This window comes from Gorilla gorilla, chromosome 1 (assembly GCF_029281585.2).
Source record: "Gorilla gorilla gorilla isolate KB3781 chromosome 1, NHGRI_mGorGor1-v2.1_pri, whole genome shotgun sequence".
NCBI lineage: Eukaryota > Metazoa > Chordata > Mammalia > Primates > Hominidae > Gorilla > Gorilla gorilla.
Window position 1 is genome coordinate 102,046,852 of NC_073224.2, and position 17,171 is coordinate 102,064,022.

A 17,171-nucleotide genomic window follows, 5' to 3' on the forward strand; every position below is an offset into this window, starting at 1 on the left:
AATTTGCGTAGCCCTTTAAGCTATTTGAAGTCTTTCACTTCCTCAGATGCTCTCTGGCATGTATTTCAGATGGCTGAACATGCAACAAAGTACCTGCAAGTGAGTTTCATAGTTTATTGAACCTATCACAAGAAGGGGTGACTATTTTTCACTGGAAAATAAGCTTGTTTTAAAGAATGTAGTTTGCAAAGTACTTAGATGATGCACCTTATTTGATATTGCATGGCTTTCCATAGCTTCCAAGCTGAGGCTGGGTTAGTCTGGTCCCTGGTGGGCCACTGGGTCTCTCTCTCTCTCTCTGCAGACATGGGTCACAAGCCCCCGCTAAGACCAAGGCACAGAGGAACAATGAGCAAATCGGAAATTCTCTGAAAGTTCCCTTCTCTTGCGAAAAGGCCATTTGACCAAAGACTTAGGTATAACATGAGGTGTATTAAAGCATGGTGGATGTTATTGTTGCACCCCTGTGCTAGTTCTGTGTAAAATCCATATGTCATCCCAACTTGCCCTCACAATAGATCTATGAGAGAGGTACCTTGCCTGAGGGAAGGAGAGCCCGGGTCCTGGAGGGGCATCTGGGTGAAGCAACATGTCACCCACTACATGGATGTGTTTGAATTGGACATGAAGGCTCATGGGAGAGTTGAGGAAACTGATAGAAAGTAACTGGCCCGAGGTCACAGAGCTATTAATGGTAAGCATGGAGCCAAAATCTGAACTGGTTTCTGACTCTGAACTTCATGTGTGTGTCACCAACCCAGGCTGAATCCTGCACATACGAGGAAATCTTGGCCTCTACTCTACTGGCAACTTTCCCAATCTCAGAGTCTTAAGGCCACTGAGACTGACATGTGAATCCCAGTCTTGCTGTTTTCTCTGCCTCTGCTGCCTATGGTCTTGACCATGTTATCATACTAGCCTCCTGGGCTGCCTTCATGTCCAATTCAAACACATCCATGTAGTGGATGACATGTTGCTTCACCCAGATGCCCCCTCCAGGACCCGGGCTCTCCTTCCCTTAGCTGAGGTTGTGACTGAGTCCCTCTCTTCAGGTCAAGCCCCTTGCCTGGGGGCAGAAAGCTCCCGAGGGGATTTGTCAGTGTGGGAGTTCAAAGGCCTAACCCCGTTTGCTTCTAGTAGGACACTCAGCCAGGCTCCAGGGTCCCTGAGGGATCGCCTAAGTCCTCTGTTACCACTGCATCCGGGAACTTCCTCTATACCCCAGAGGTATTGATCCTGAGAGCAGCCCCAGTAAAACTCCCACCCCCAGTAAAACTCCCACCCCCAAATCTTAGCATCTCACAGACTGTTTCCCAGGAATCTGCCCTGTTAATATATTGTTTCCTAAACAGGCAAAGCACTTCTCTTACCAAGACTAAGCACTATTTTTAGAATCAAGCTTAAATGATCATTGTGTTTCCCAGTGTCAAATAATAAGTAAGATTGGCAGAGGCCTTCAGCCAGGACTTATTCAGCCAGAGACTGGACAGAAGCTGGAAGCAGGGGAAGCTTTGGGGAACTGAAGCATCAGACCAGGGTAGTGTGGACAAGATGCCTTGATCTCTCTCAGCCTGATCTAATGATGATTCTATCACCTTAGGCATCAGAGAGGGTAAGTGACTTGCCCAGGGTCACACAGCAGCATGACAGGTTCTAGAAAAATCCACAGCTGCTGATGCCCAGAGCCTGTTCACATTCCAGGTAGCTTTCATCAGCCTGGACTTATCTCTAGTTGTATACACACACTTCTGAAGTTGCTATGGAAATCTCTCTACAGCAAGATGTATTTTAAAAGACAGTTCTCATATCTTGGGTTGGTTTTTATGTGACAACAAAGGTTTTTCATATTTCCTCCTCCCAAGGAGAGAAAGTGGGATCATAATTACGCAGAACAGCCGTGCCATGGGGAGGGCAGCGCCTGGTTGCTGGGAGGGCAGTGACAACAGTGGGCTTGTTTTCCTTGGCCCCCAGAGAGGCATTACATCATGGGTTCCGAGGCCTGACAGTTGTGGCACTCTGCATTCTCTGGGATTCTCCTGGCTGCCTGCCCACCTCCCTCAGGGAGGAACCTCCTGATTTTACACCATCAAGTGCCAAGCAGCTTTACTGGTGGAGAGACCATCTGAGGCCCCGGGTCGTCACTGCAGCAGCAGGTTGGAGAGCCAGCCTTCCTAGCGTGCCTTGAGCAGTGGCCTGCCAGCTCACCTTCGTATGTTTATCTCCTTGGGAGGAGCAACAAGGCCTCCCATAACATTGATGAAGTGGGGTGAGCCTTGCTGTCACAGCCATGCTTTATAAATGACCTTACTGTCCTCTTGAGTGGATTCCCTTCGGACCCTTTGGACCCTTCACTTTGGTCCCTCCTGAGACTCCAAATTCTGCAACAGGCTGTCTCAGTGTCCCAGGCCTTCCAGTCTGTCAACAGGTTTTTTATTTTGCTGGTTAACTTTTGGCATACTGATATTTTAATGAGAAATTTTATTCTGGAGATCTGGCTCCTAAAGCAGGAGAAAAACAATTTGTGGCCCGTTCTTTCTCTCATTAAGAGAGCCACCAACTCCCATTGTAAGGAGATAAAAAAAGAGGCTTCTTTGCTGTACTCTCTTCTGCCCCTGCCTCAGACAACCAGGCCTGCACTTGCCAGCAGCAGGAAGCAAGACCACAGCTCCCTCCTCCTCCCATCTCCTTCCCACAACCTCCTACCCTCTCCAAGAAGGGGTACTTCCACTCCAAGAAAACAGTAGGAATGGCCAGGCTCGGTGGCTCACGCCTGTAATCCCAGCACTTTGGGAGGCCGAGGCGGGCGGATCACGAGGTCAGGAGATCGAGACCATCCTGGCTAACACGGTGAAACCCCCGTCTCTACTAAAAATACAAAAAAATTAGCCGGGCGTGGTGGCACACACCTGTAGTCCCAGCTACTCGGGAGGCTGGGACAGGAGAATGGCGTGAACCCGGGAGGCAGAGCTTGCAGTGAGCCGAGATCACGCCACTGCACTCCAGCCTGGGTGACAGAGCGAGACTCCATCTCAAAAAACAAAAAAACAAAAAAAACCCCAAAACAAAACAGTAGGAAAGTGGTCATTACAGGGATGAAGCACCCTACATGGGGTTGATGGAAGCCTGCAAGCTAAACCCTGTAGGCTGAGCAGAACTGAGCAGAGCCTGGGAACAGTGGGGCCAGGCACTGTGGTTCCTCATGGACTGCTTTGGTTTGAGTTATAACCTCCAATGTGGGGCACACGCACAGTGATCCATGGGACTATTGGAAGAAATGATCAGAACTTCTACATATATATATATATATATATATATAAAGCCTGGCTAGTATTTAATAAATGGATAGAGAGCAATACATGTCTGTAATTTATAATAAATATATGTATAATGGAGGAGGGCATGCTCAAAAAATTTTTGATTGGTAGGAGCCCATGATTTTAAAAGTTTGCAAACCACTGGTTTATGATATCAGAGGACTAGTTAGAGAGGATAGGAAAGTAGCCTACCACATGGGATGAAGCCTGCTAGACCCAGGAACCCTGCCCTCTAGCTGGAGAAGTGAGAAGTTAGCCTCCTGTAGGGAAAGAGCAGCCTGTAGCGATCCCCTGCTGGTGCCAGGCCGAGAGATGGATGGCTGGGGAGGGGGAAGGTGGGGAGGCGACAGGGATACTGCTGGAGGCCTTTGAGAAAAACCTGCAGCATTAAGGAAGAGGAAAATAATCCTGAAGATTCCTGAAAAATGTTTAATTATGAAAAACAAAAAGCAACATTAGAAGAGTCTTGGGTGGCCAGGCACAGTGGCTCACGCCTGTAATCCCAACACTTTGGGAGGTCAAAGCAGGCGGATCGCTTGAGGTCAGGAGTTTGAGACCAGCCTGACCAACACAGCAAAAACCCATCTCTGCCAAAAAAAAAAAAAGAAAAAAAAAAAATTAGCCGGGAGTGGTGGTGCATCTGTAGACTCAGGAGGCTGAGGTGGGGGGATCACCTAACCTGGGAGGTCAAGAGTGAAGCGAGCAGAGATTGCGCCACTGCACTCCAGCCTGGGCGACAGAGTGAGACCCTGTCTCAAAAAAAAAAAAAAAGGAAAAAGAAAGAAGAGTCTTGGGCATCTCTAATAGGGTGCCAGAATATATATGATCCTTATGATAGAGAAGAGTGGGCAGATGTGAAATGAAAATGTATCTGGTTCACATAAGCACAGAGTTCCAGAAAACTAAAATTGTTTTAGCAAAATGAAAATCCACATTGATGGCACTACATTTTTAAAAATGTGGAATGTGGAGACAAACTTAAAAAATTTAAAGCTCTCTCAGAATGCAGAAGAGATAAGAGAAAGGATGAATAGGACAGAACTGGAGGCTATAGGATACAGGTGAAATCTAAGAATTAGAGTTATTTCAGAGGAAGAAATGATAATAATTTGGATAAAAGCATAATCAGAAATATACACAAAGTAAACATTTTCAGAATTGGCCTAGGTAAGGGGATGTTGTGTGTGGGGATGGTAGATCAGAGTAGGCAGATCGAAACGGATTCCTCTTTTCCATTTAGAATGTGGGGGACAGGAGGAGCCACCCCTAGACATACCCCAATACATTCTTTTTCTGGAAAATTTATTGAATCATAAGGTGAAACAATCCTAGAGGCACACAGGCATCCCAGAGCTGACTCTCCCTTAGGAACCCTAAATTCAGAGTCATTAGAACAGTTCCACAGCATTTTAAATTTGGATCCACCCTGTCATTTGAATGAGGCAACCAAAGGGGAACAAAAGTCATTCTTGGAGTTTTCTGGGCTCAGAAGGTAAACCACCTACACTTTTGGGGGGAACTCGTTTGCCAGTTGACCAAAGACTGAATCACAATTAAGATCTTAATAATGAAATGTTGTAAAGAAAGGTAGACATTGGTTCACACAGGCAAACATGAAATCAAGACTAAACTTACGCATGGTTGCAAAACTCCAAATTCTAATGTCAAAGAAAAAGTAGATTCTGGAAAGAGTAGATGTATGAAATTAAAGCAATAATTCAATAATAATTAGAGGGTTGCAAATCCTCAGATTAAAAATTTGAGAGGAGAAGGCTAGAAGGGATTAGTAAAAGTATGCCAGATGCGTTGTCCTATGTAGAGGAGAATTTTAAAATAAAGCCCTATTACTCATTTTTAGCAATCAGAGAAATATTTTTTTTAAAACCTAAAGGAAACACAGGCAAAATTTTATGAGTATAACAAGAATAACAGTAGCATCAGCCATATATTGTTTCACTTAATCCATACCATAGTTCTATGAGATTGTATCTGCATTCTGTATATGAGGATGTTGAGACACAGAGAGGTTGAGCGATGTGCCTCAGGCCACAGAGCCAGCAGACTTGAGACTCCAACACCAGCCTGAGAGCCTTTTCCCTACCCTGAAAACATATACCTCCCATGCCACATCAGAGCCCACATAGCTAAGACAGAAAAAATAAAGGAAGCAGGAAGGAAGAATTTCAATACAAAGTATGAAAGAAGATCAGAGAAAAACAAACTTAAAATTTATAACAATCAACATAATTGTGTTTACCTCCTTGTTAAAAGTAAATGTCTCTTAGATGAGATTTAAAAGCAAAATTTAATTGCATGCAATTTAGAAAAGAAGTACCTAGAACAGAAGGACCCAAAAATAAATGAAGAGCAAAGATTTATTAGGTAAGTACAAATCAGATGGCAAATGAATAGAAATTCTCATTTTAAACCAAAATTAATTCAAAACAGAAATCATTAAATTGTCCAAAAGAACCATTTAATATGGATAAAAGTGCTATATACAGTAAAACTGTGAATTTTATACAAAAAATGAGATTGATAATCTGAATTTTTAAATGTTTAAATTAATTGAGCACTTTGTAGCCTATAAACAAACATCTTCTTTTTAAGCATCCAGGGAACACTTTAAAAAACTGATCAACTTCTTGGTCACACATTTCAAAACATCAGAAAAGTTGCTCGGGCTGTATTCTCTGACCACAAGCCTATGAAACTCCAATTAAAGGACAACTTTTTGGTGGGACTTTTAAAGCAATCTCCTCAATTACAACAGAGAATTCAAAACTATCATTAAAGGCTATTAGAAAATTACAACAATGACGACCCTGTATGTAAAAACTCAGGATGTGACCAAAGGTGTACTCAGATGAAAAACATCCTTAAAGTTTTTCAGGCACAATGGTGTGCACTGATAGCCCCAGCTATTTGGGAGGCTGAGGTGGGACGATCACTTGAGCCTAGGAGTTCGAGCCAGTAGTGGACTATGATTGTGCCTGTGGATAGCCACTGCCTCAGCCTGGGCAACATAGGGAGACCCCATTTTTAATAACAAAAACAGAAAAAAATGAACAGAGAAAATAACTGAATACATTAGAAGAACAAAACAAACCTCAGGAGGGAAGATTAAATTTATAACAAAGGCAAAGATAGGAATTAATGAATTTAAAAACCAGAAAAACATAATTTATAAATCCAAAAGGTACCAACTTCTAAAATATAAATTTAATTGAGAAAAAAGAAAACACAAAATTAGAAATTTTAATGGAGAATAACTACTGATTCTTAGGATGTTTTAATAAATAAGTGAGAATAGCTTAACTTTTTTTGAAAGAGAAGACCATTGAGGGGGCTTTCTCTACTAGATATTAAAATGTATTATAAAACTGAAAGTAATTAAGTCCCTCTGCCATTACTGAAAAATCAATAATGACAGATCAATGAAACCTAATGGAAAACACTGAAATAAACCCTACTATGTTAGAACCCAATATATGAGAAAGAAAACCAACTGGGAAGCAATAGATTATTCAATAAATGGTAATGGGGAAATTGGAAGCTTGGATGAAAAATCAAATTGGAACCCTAGCTCTCACCAGCCACCAAAATAAATTCCAGGTGGATTAAAAAGTCAGATGTAAAAGAAGAAACCATGAGCAAGCTCCAGAAAACAAAGCGAATATTTAATCAGCCCTGAGAGGAGAAAGAACTGTTAAGCATAAAATCTCAGAAGAAACATGAAGGAAAAAACTGGTGTGTTTGATTACATCATACACACAATTTTAGATTTCAGTCCTTCAAAAAATATGAACTTATTTAAAGAGCAAATGTTATGCTAGAAAAAGTATTTGCAGCAAACATGACAAGAGGTAAATATCCCTATTATACAAAGCAGTCTTAGAAACTAATCAGAAGAACTTATCTCCCCAGTGAAAAAAATAGGCTGAAGATAAGGCCAACTACAAAGGAAGAAATACAAAAAGCCAATAAAATAAAACACACAACACATATTCAGTCCCGCTAATCAAAGAACTGCAAATTATAACTACAAGGAGAATTACTTTTTCCCCTCTGGAGTTGACAAAATTTTAAATAAATATAACTCAGTGCTGGAGAATCTTCTTATTGTTGGCCGTGGGCGGGGATGGGGTTGTCTTACGCTGAGGGCAAGAAGGAAATTAGACCATCTTTCTGGAAAACAATTTAACAATTTGTCACAGGAGCCTTGAGTTTGTAACTTTGATCCAGGAATTCTCTTTCTAGGAAGCTATTTTAATAGAATAATCAATTTACATCAAACCTCTTCTGCATGGTGCAGTTTATAACAGAAAAGAATGAGAAACCAAGTAAACATCTAGGATTTCAATGGCTAAACAAGTATGGCACATCCATATGATGGGTAGTTAGCAAGAATTTTAAAGAATCAAATCAACGTGTTTGTTTTCGGTTTTGTTTGTTTGTTTGTTTGTTACTTCGTTGTTTGTTTTTGATGCGGAGTCTCATTCTGTCGCCCGGGCTGGAGTGCAGTGGCGCCATCTCGGCTCACTGCAGCCACCACCTCCCGGGTTCAAGCAGTTATCTTGCCTCAGCCTCCCGAGTAGCTGAAATTACAGGCACCTGCCACAACGCCTGGCTAAGTTTTTGTATTTTTAGTAGAGACGGAGTTTCTCCATATTGGCCAGGCTGGTCTTGAACTCCTGGCCTCAAGTGATCCACCTGCCTCGGCCTCTCAAAGTGCTGGGATTACAGGCGTGAGCCACCGCGCCCGACCTAAAAATCAACCTTTTGAAAATTACAGTAAGGTAGGAAAATATTCATGATGTAATATTTGAAAAAGGAGCATACAAAATAGCATTACGTAGGATGATACCGATTTATAGATAGATGCAGAAATACTTGGAAAATACATAGAAACATTAAGTTGATTTCTTTGTGTTACATGTAATATTTATTTATTTATGAGATAGAGTCTCGCTCTGTCATCCGGGCTGTAGTGCAGTGTCGCAATCTTGGCTCACTGCAACCTCTGCCTCCTGGGTTCAAACTATTCTCATGCCTCACCCTCCTGAGTAGCTGGGATTACAGGCGTGCGCCACCATGCCCGGCTAATTTTTGTATTTTTAGTAGAGATGGGTTTTCGCCATGTTGGCCTGGCTGGTCTGCAGCTCCTGGTCTCAGGTGATCCGCCCGCCTCAGCTTCCCAAGGTGTACATGTGATTTTCATACATGTAAACATTAAGTTGATTTCTTATGACGTTACATGTGATTTTTTATTACTTTTTATTGTATTTTCAACAATAAGAATGAATATACATATATAAATTTTTAATGGAAAGAGGTAGCATTTGTTTTTACACACTTGACAAAGCCCCTCATCTTCCATAGGAACTCATGTTTTACATCAACGCGGGGTGGAAAGTAAAGCTGAATGGCTCAGTTTTTACATATAATTTTCTCTAACAAGCGCAATGCAAGTTCCGTCTTGAAGGGCTCTCTTCCGACCCGTCGGCCAGTGGCCTTGGTGGACAGGGCCGCGGGGCGCCTTTGCGGGGCCGGAGTGCTTCTTCGCGGGCGCGCGCCTCCCTTGGAGCCCCTCTGCGGCCGGCCGCTTATGGGAGCGCCCGAGCCGGCGTGCGGGCAGGTGGAGCTCCACAGGGGACGTGTGATCGAGGCAGGCTCCACTGGCTCTTCAGTAGCCTCCCGGGCGTCCCCGCGGTGTTGCGGGGTCCGGTGGGGAGAGGCCGCGAGTCCGCGGGTGGTTCCCGCGCGGCCAGGCGGTCGTGGAGAGGCCGGGGCCCGGGAGAGGCCGAGGCTCGCTCCGCCAGGGGGCGCAGGGAGGGCCAGGTGGGCGGTGTCCCCACCTGCAGGGACTCGCTGTGGAGGAGCAGAGCGTTCAGGTTCCCTCTCGCTGTGGCGACAGCCGGAGCGGCTTCAGGGCTGGGCCGGCGGCTCCAGGGCTGCTGCTTGCTCCTGGCTCCCGTCTCGAGTGGGGTCCCATTCTGATTTCACCTGCGTGATTCACAGTCTCCAGTCCCACTCCGCGGCCGCTTTCTCGTTCTGTGATCTCGTATTCAGCCGTTCTTTCCTCTTCCTCATTGGCAGTATTTTTGTGCCCTTTGACACTTAAACTGCTCATTCGTGGCTATTTTTTTCGTACTTTTATATTAAATAATTATACATGACTTAGCTATTATAAGTAATGGCTGATATCTCTTAGAAAGGAGAATCAAGAAATAGGGAAATTATTAGCCAGCGTGGTGGCGCACACCTGTAATCCCAGCTACTCGGGAGACTGAGACAGGAGAATCGCTTGAACCTGAGAGGCGGAGGTTGCAGTGAGCCAAGATCGCACCATTGCACTCCAGCTTGGGAGACAGAGTGAGACTCCGTCTCAAAAAGAAAGAAAGAAGGAAAAGAAAGAGAGGAGAAAGAAAGTGGGAGACAGAGAAAATGAAATAAAAAAGAAACTGGTAAAGCAAGGAAAATTTCCATAAAATTTGCATTCTGAAGCACTAAGTTTGGGACTGTGGGTGCAAAGTGAAATCCATATTGCATTGAGAAACCATTCCATTTTTTCAGTCAAGTCAGCCCCCAAATTATTCCAAATTATTTGCTGCATTACACCAAACCTGGGTTTCCCTTCACTCTCTTCTGCTGGGAAGTCACCAGTGTCTTTTGTCTCCAGGATTTTTGCCTTAGGGAGACCCAGTTAAATGCCAGGGTTCCTTCTTTAACTGGGGAGGACTATCTGACCTTTGTCACTGGAATGAATTCCTTCCCAAGTCTGCCAAAGATGGTACACAGCGACAGTTAGTGCCATGCTGGGTGTGTAGGAGAGAAGTGACTTCCTTTCCTACAGCGGATGCCTAAGGGCATGGGGCTTCATTCTCACCCGCTCCCCCACCCACCTCCTTGGAGGGGCTGAGGTAAGGAAAAGGAAGGGGTTCCTGTAAGTGACGTCAGCCACATCTATTTGTGGGCTGACATTAGTCAAGCAGGAAATCCATATTCTGTCAGCTTTTCCATCCTTCAACTTTGGGGTTGTTTTGTTTGCCCCTGGTGATCCCATTGTGCCCTACATTTCCGTTGCAGACCCCTCCCTCAAAGGACGGGCACCTCAGCTCCACAGGGCCCCTTCTCCATGAGTTTGGTGTCCTAGGCTGGCTCTCAGGAGCGCAGCTCTTCACCCCCCTGTGTTTCCCCTGCCCTCCACTGCCAGGTTGGGGCCCCCGCGCCAGGCTGGGGTAAAGCCCTGCATCCCTGGCTCACATAGCGCAGCTGCTAGAAGGGTTTTTAAAAATGTGATTTTTTTTGGCCGGGTGTGGTGGCTCACACCTGTAATCCCAGCACTTTGGGAGGCCAAGGTGGGCGGATCACCTGAGGTCAGGAGTTCCATACCACCCTGGCCAACATGGCGAAACGCTGTCTCTATTAAAAATACAAAAATTAGCCCAGTGTGGTGGTGAGCGCCTGTAATCCCAGCTACTCACGAGGCCGAGGCAAGAGAATCGCTTGAACTCAGGAGGTGGAGGATGCAGTGAGCCGAGATCACACCATTGCACTCCAGCCTGGGCGACAGAGCAAGACTCCATCTCAAAAACAAAAACAAAAACAAAAACAAAACGATGTTCTCCTTCCATTTAATACAGACTCCTCTGTTCCCTGAGACTTGGCCCCAGTCCCCCAGAGGCTGAGCTGAGAGGGAATATGGGTGAGACATGCCATATTCCTTGAGTACCCCACCTCGTTCCATTCGGTCTGGATGCCTGCTTGCCCCCACTGCACAGAGAGTTTAAGGGCAGCCAAAGTCCCCTGGCTGCCTTTGAGTAGTGGCCCTGGAAGCCTGCTGGCCCTAACACACCTGGTCATTTTGTTTTCCCAAAAGGCACCTGGGAGCCGCCTGGTAACATAGCCCCTGCGGGCCCTCTCAGACAGGGCCAGACATGCTGCCACGGGCCCAGATGGGCTCTGACACTCCCACAATAGAGGGGGCACAGAGCTTAGTAAAACTCCTTTTAAATATCTTAAACATGTTTCAGCTGAGCCAAGGGGAAAACACCTAGTACACAGTAGCAATCGCACCAGCACAGGATCCATCCTGTGATCAGGACCGCCTGAACTCAGGGTGGAAAAACTCGGTTTGACCCCTGGTTCTACCATTAACCTTGCACTTGTACTTAACCTGACCAGAGTCATGCAGCCTCTTTTGAACACCCTCTGGGACACTACTTTAAAAGACTATCCAATCCATTTGCAGACAGCTCTGACTTAGAAATCTCTTCCTATTATTGGTTAATGTTGGTTAAAACTTGTAGTTTCTGTCTTGGGTCCTAACTCGGTTCTCTGGGTCCGCACAAAAGAAGTTCAAGTACCATAGGCTGGCGATTAAGCCATTGACCTCTGGGTAGATGTGAGCTTGGAGCCTTGCTTATGCTCTTACTAGCAGGTGACGTTGGGCCAGGAAAGGGGATAATTCACAAAAAGCCCTTAGCACAGTGTAGAACATTTAGCACACAGTGAGTACCCAGTGAAGCAGCCAGGTATTTCTTTTTCTACTGAAGGTCCCTTGAGTATCCAAAGTCAGGTTGAATCTTCTCTGCTCCAACCCAGTGGTCTCCAGTCCCCTCAACCATTGTCACAGGACTTCTGATCAGACTCCACCCTCTCGCTCACTCTCCTCCCCTGGTCATCAGTGTCCTCATGAAGCGAAGGCCCCAGAACGAACATAGTGCCCCAAGTGTTAGGCATCCTCCCATTTCCTCGGCATTATTTTCCTTTTAATGCAGCCTGAGAGTAGCCCATATTCTTAGGGCAAAGGGCTCCCAGGCATAACGGCCTGGGAATTAGGGAGCGAGACCCAGGGCCCATCTCTGTTTAGATTGGGCACTCTTGACAGTTCCATTCTATAGCCCCATGCTCTATTGTTAACTTTTCTTCAATACAATTGTAAGGGCCTTGTTTAGCCTGAATCCTGCAGGGAGCAACTTGCACCCTTGTTCCACATGGCCACTACCAGATAAGAGCCACAGCTCAGTAAGGCCAGAGGAGTGGTTCAGCCATGTGGGAACCAGCCAGGACTCAAAGAGACAAGAGGCTCCTGTCCTGTTTCCAGCTTTAGCAAGGGAGTTGAGGGCTGGCCTGAAGTCCATTTCTCTCTGCCTTAGTTTACCTGCTGATAAAAGCAATAGTTAGTTTCTCAGGCTCCCGCAGATTTCTCAACAGATTGTTTGAGCACTGAAGTTGAGATCTCCCCTGCTCTCTGGACACATCTCATACTGATTCCCCCCATACCCTATTTCCTACACAGGTCTGTCCTTTACCTGGACATTCTCCCTCCTCTGCCGTTTCCCTTCATCATGCTTGCTCCCGGAGAATGCAGGCACTCTCACAGGAATGCATCCATGCATCCCAAGTGGAACATTGAGCCACGCCTCTCTCTGAGCTGCAGTGCTCTCATGAGAGACTTGCTAAATAATAATACTGTTATGTATAGGTATGGAGCTCTGCTATTCACCAGGCACTGTGCTAGGAATTAAATGTATCTTAAAGCATAAAACACACATGATTTTTTCCCTCATGGGCTTACAGTCTACCAGGGAAGACAGGTAACAAGTAAGGAAACAAAAAGTAGATAATTTCAAATCTATGATATATACTGTGAAAGAGGAAAAAAGAAGTTTGCAATGATTCTTTTTTTAAAAAAAATTTATGGCATTGGATTGGGATCCTACTCATCTGGGGCCTGCTTGGAGGTGTCTCTGGGGAGGTGATGCTTCAGCTGAGGTCTGAAGGATGAGAGGAAATGAGCCCTTCACAGACCAAGAGGGTGAGCCTTCTGAGAAGAATGAGAAGACGGCACCAAGGCCCTGAGCTGGCAAGGAGCCAGGGTGAAGGAGTCACTGGAAGGAGAGTAAACAGATGAAGGAGGGTGTGGCAGGGACCGAGCCGCAGAAGGGGGCAGGAGGCTGAAAGTGAAGGGCCCTGAGTGCCATGTTATAGGGTTGAACCTAAGTGCAGTGGAAAGCCTTTAAAGAGTTTTATCTTTTTATTTACTTGTTGTTTCTTCTTCTTCCCCCTCTTCTTCTTCTTCTTCCTCTTCCTCCTCCTCCTCCTTTTCGTCGTCGTCGTCTTCTTCTTCTTTGCCTTTGCCTTCTTGTTCTTCTTGCTCTTCCTCCTCCTCTACCTCCCCAACCCCTCCTCCTCCTCCCCTCCCCATCCTCCACCTCTTCTTCTCTTCTTCTTCTCCTCCTTCTTCTTCTTCCCCCTCTTCCTCCTCCTCATCTTCCTCTTCCTTCTTCCCCCCTCCTCCTCCTTCTTCTTCTTTGCCTTCTTCTTCTTCTTCCTCCTCCTCCTCCCCTCTCTCTCCTCCTCCACCTCTCCTCCTCCTCCTCCACCTCTCCTCCTCCTCCTCCACCTCTCCTCCTCCTCCTCCACCTCTCCTCCTCCTCCTCCACCTCTCCTCCTCCTCCTCCACCTCTCCTCCTCCTTCTTCTTTGCCTTCTTCTTCTTCTCCTTCTCCTTCTTCCTCTTCCCCTTCTTCTTCTCCCTTCTCCTTCTCCCTCTCTCCCTCTTTCTTTCTTTCCTTCCTTCCTTCCTTCCTTTCTTCTTTCTTTTCTTTCTTTCCTTCCTTCCCTCCCTCCCTCCCCCTCCCTCCCTCCCTCCTTTCTTCCTTCCTTTCTTCCTTCCTTCCTTCCTTTCTTCCTTTCTTTCTTGTCTCACTTTGTCACCCATACTGGAATGCAATAGCATGATGACAGCTCACTGCAGCCTTTAACTCCTGGGCTCAAGCAATCTTCCCACTTCAGCCCTCTGAGTAGCTGGGACTACAGGCATAAGCCACCATGCCTGGCTAAATACAAAAATTTTTTGGCGACAGAGTCTCTCCATGTTGCCCAGGCTGGTCTTAAACTCCCAGCCTCAAGCAATACTCCCACTTCAGGTTCCCAAGTATTAGGATTATAGGTGTGAGCCACCATGCCTGGTGCTTTTGAAGGGTTTTAAATAGGAGAGTAATACAATATGGTTGCTTCTAAAAATATTACTTTGGCATCTTTGTGAGTAAATTGGAGGTGGCAAGAAAACTACTAGGAGGACTAAAAAGGCTACTGCAGCAGGCCAGGCAAGAGACAAAAGTGACTTAGAAGGGCGGTGGTGGCGGTGTAGAGTTCTTGAATACATCCCTGCACCAGGCCAAGTTTTATATACATCTTCTCCTGTACTGATGTCCCACGCATCAAATGTGTGATCAAATTCATCATGCTGCCCCTAAATTCTCTCTCTGCTTCTCTGTTTGTGTCTTCTTTTTCTCAGGAACTTTACCCATTAGTATTCGTTTTAGGCTGCGAGTGATGGGAAACCCAAAACAACAATAGCTTAAACAAAACAGAAGTTCTGTCTGACGCCAAAGAAGTCCGGAAAGGTGTCTATAGCAGGTGTGCTGCTCTATGGCATCATCAGGGACGCAGGCTCCTTCTCCCTTGTTGCCCTGCCATCCTTGGTACATGGCTTCTTTCTCATACTTCAAGAAAGCTGCTGGAGCTCCAGCCATCCCACCTACCTTTTAGCCATCAGGAAAGAGAAATGGACAAAATAAGGTTGTTTCTTTTTTGTTAAGGACATTTCCTCAAAGTAACACATGTCACTTTCATTTACATCCGTTGGTCATTCACATGGCAGGAAAATGTAGTCTTTATTATTGGTAATCGTTGCTCCTTCCTGGGCACTCTTACTAATGAAGAAGAGGAGATGCGCTGTTGGGCTACAACCATCTCTCAGGCTCAAATCATTCCCCATCCTTATGCCCACTCCCAGCCCCATTTCCAGCCCTCTATTTAGGCACCAAGCTCTATGGTTCTTATTCTGCGATGTCGCTTAAAATCATCTCTTCCTGCTACCTCTCTGACACAGATCCCTGTCATCTTACACCAGTTTACAGAAGTAGCTTTTCTGGCTTCCAGTTACCATTCCTACTATTACCCCTCAAAAACCTTCAATTGCTCCCTCTAGAAGATTAAGTCCATATTTTAAAATTTAGTGACCAAGGCCCTCCATCATGCAATTCCAGTCAACCCATGATAAAACCAGTTTGGTTCAATTTTAGTAACATCAGCAACAATGGTAATAATGATACTTTGCATTCCTATATGTAAGGTTTTATTGCTCACAGAAGGGACAGCACATGGCACCTGGAGTCAGAAACGTGCGCTCATAGCCTGGCTTGACAATGGACCAGCTGTGCGATCCTGGGCAAGTCACCTGCCCTCTATTAAATAAGCGCCTGCGACTGGCTGGTTCATGATAAACCCTGAGCCCTTTCCTTTCCTGGGCCTCTTTCTTGGGATCTGTAGATAGGAAGTAAGCCTGGTCTACCTGCTTCCCAGGGGATTATGAAGTTCAAACAAGAGGAGACCTGAACAGCTGGGGGAAACATAGAACACTGGACATCCTCTTCTGTTTTTCACCACAACCCTATGAAGTGAGCAGGCAGGATGGGGAACCCACGGTCCCTATTTCGTGGATGAGGATGTGGTGGCTCAAGGAGGCTCATGATCTGCCCTGGCCCTGACTTGTAGGGCAGTGGAGGAGGCCTGGGCCCTTGGGACCCCGATCGCCTATGGCACGGCTTTTGGGGTATGTGTTCCACTGGGGAGGTGTGTTACGGAGTGAGGCTGTGTTGAGACAAAAGGAGAAAGAACATAAGACGCAAAGTTTTTCTTTTAGTTTGGGCTGTGCAGTCATTTTCTAATTTCTTTGAGGTCATGCTGTTTGGTACCTAGGAAAGGAATTGTGATTGGTGTTCTAGAAAAACAGCGATTTTTGGTGGGAAGCCACTGCCTATTAGTAAGTACAGGCAGAAGCGGCTCATTGTCCTTGAATGCCATGACGTCTGTTTTCGAGGCGTGGGGTGGGGTCTGGTGACTGGCTAGACTTTGTTGGAGAAAATGTATAACAAACTTAATAAAGTAAACATCTATGTTGTCAAACTTACTGAGTTAAGTAGATGTGAATATAGTTAACTGAGTAGTAGCTTTATAATTATTTTGTCAAGTTTAACATGTGAAATTGTTCCCACTTAGTTACCAGTATTCTTAAATTGTCTTGTTTATAATTTAAACTGTGCATTTTATTTAGAGAGTAAATGTGTCTGGAGGCTTTTCATTATTTCAGAAATTAGAGGATAGATTCCTGAGGTGCCCGGCCTGTCCCTGAGGCCACGTGATGCAGAACTGGAGGCAGGTGAGTCTGAGCCGGGTGCTCGGAGCCTAGTCAAGGGTGACCACAGGCCGAGGGAGGAGAAACTTCTGACATGCAGTGTCCTCATAGGAATGCTTTGTGGTGTTATCTCCATTTCCCTGATGGAAAAACTGAGGCCAAGAGCAGTGGGGTAACTCCCCCACCATAGTGTGGAGTTGCTTAATTGCCTCGCCCCCAGCAGGGGGCATGTCTGTATGATAATGTCTGCTACAGTGCCCAGCCTCTGTAGGAGGCTAGGAATTGTTTTTTAATAAATAAGGAGCACTATCTTTGTTCATGGCCATTCATTCTACGCAGGTTCTCCTCTGTGGCCCAACACTCTGTGAAGTAAGCAGGACAGGAGCAATTTTCCCATTTTAGAAATTAGGAAATGGAGGCTTTGGGAGGTAAGCGAGCCAGGGTCTCACTGCTGGCCAGGGCTGCTGCCTGCAGAGTCCTCTACCTGGAGCACTCCCATTCTCCGAGGTTCCCTTGCCAGCTGGGCACGGCTGTCCAGACTGAACATCACTCCTTCCTTCCTTCATCTGCTCAGTGCTTGAAGATCCCAGAGCGCAAGGTCACTTCAGCTAACAAGCTGATGTCCCTATATTTGGGTGAGCTGATGGT

The 17,171-nt window shown here is 45.7% G+C and overlaps 1 protein-coding gene across 6 annotated transcripts in view; it reads left to right on the top strand.

Annotated features, from left to right (window-relative positions):
• The window catches only part of KCNN3 (potassium calcium-activated channel subfamily N member 3), a 172,963-nt gene that overhangs the window by 100,595 nt on the left and 55,197 nt on the right, over positions 1-17,171 (top strand). The window contains exon 1 of one of the 6 annotated variants that reach the window (XM_055360673.2): positions 1,097-2,153. The exons of the other annotated variants lie outside the window; for them this stretch is intronic. The gene's annotated coding sequence lies outside the window, so the exon portion shown is untranslated. Of the gene's footprint in view, positions 1-1,096; positions 2,154-17,171 lie in introns of those variants that run through there. 6 annotated transcript variants of the gene reach the window in all.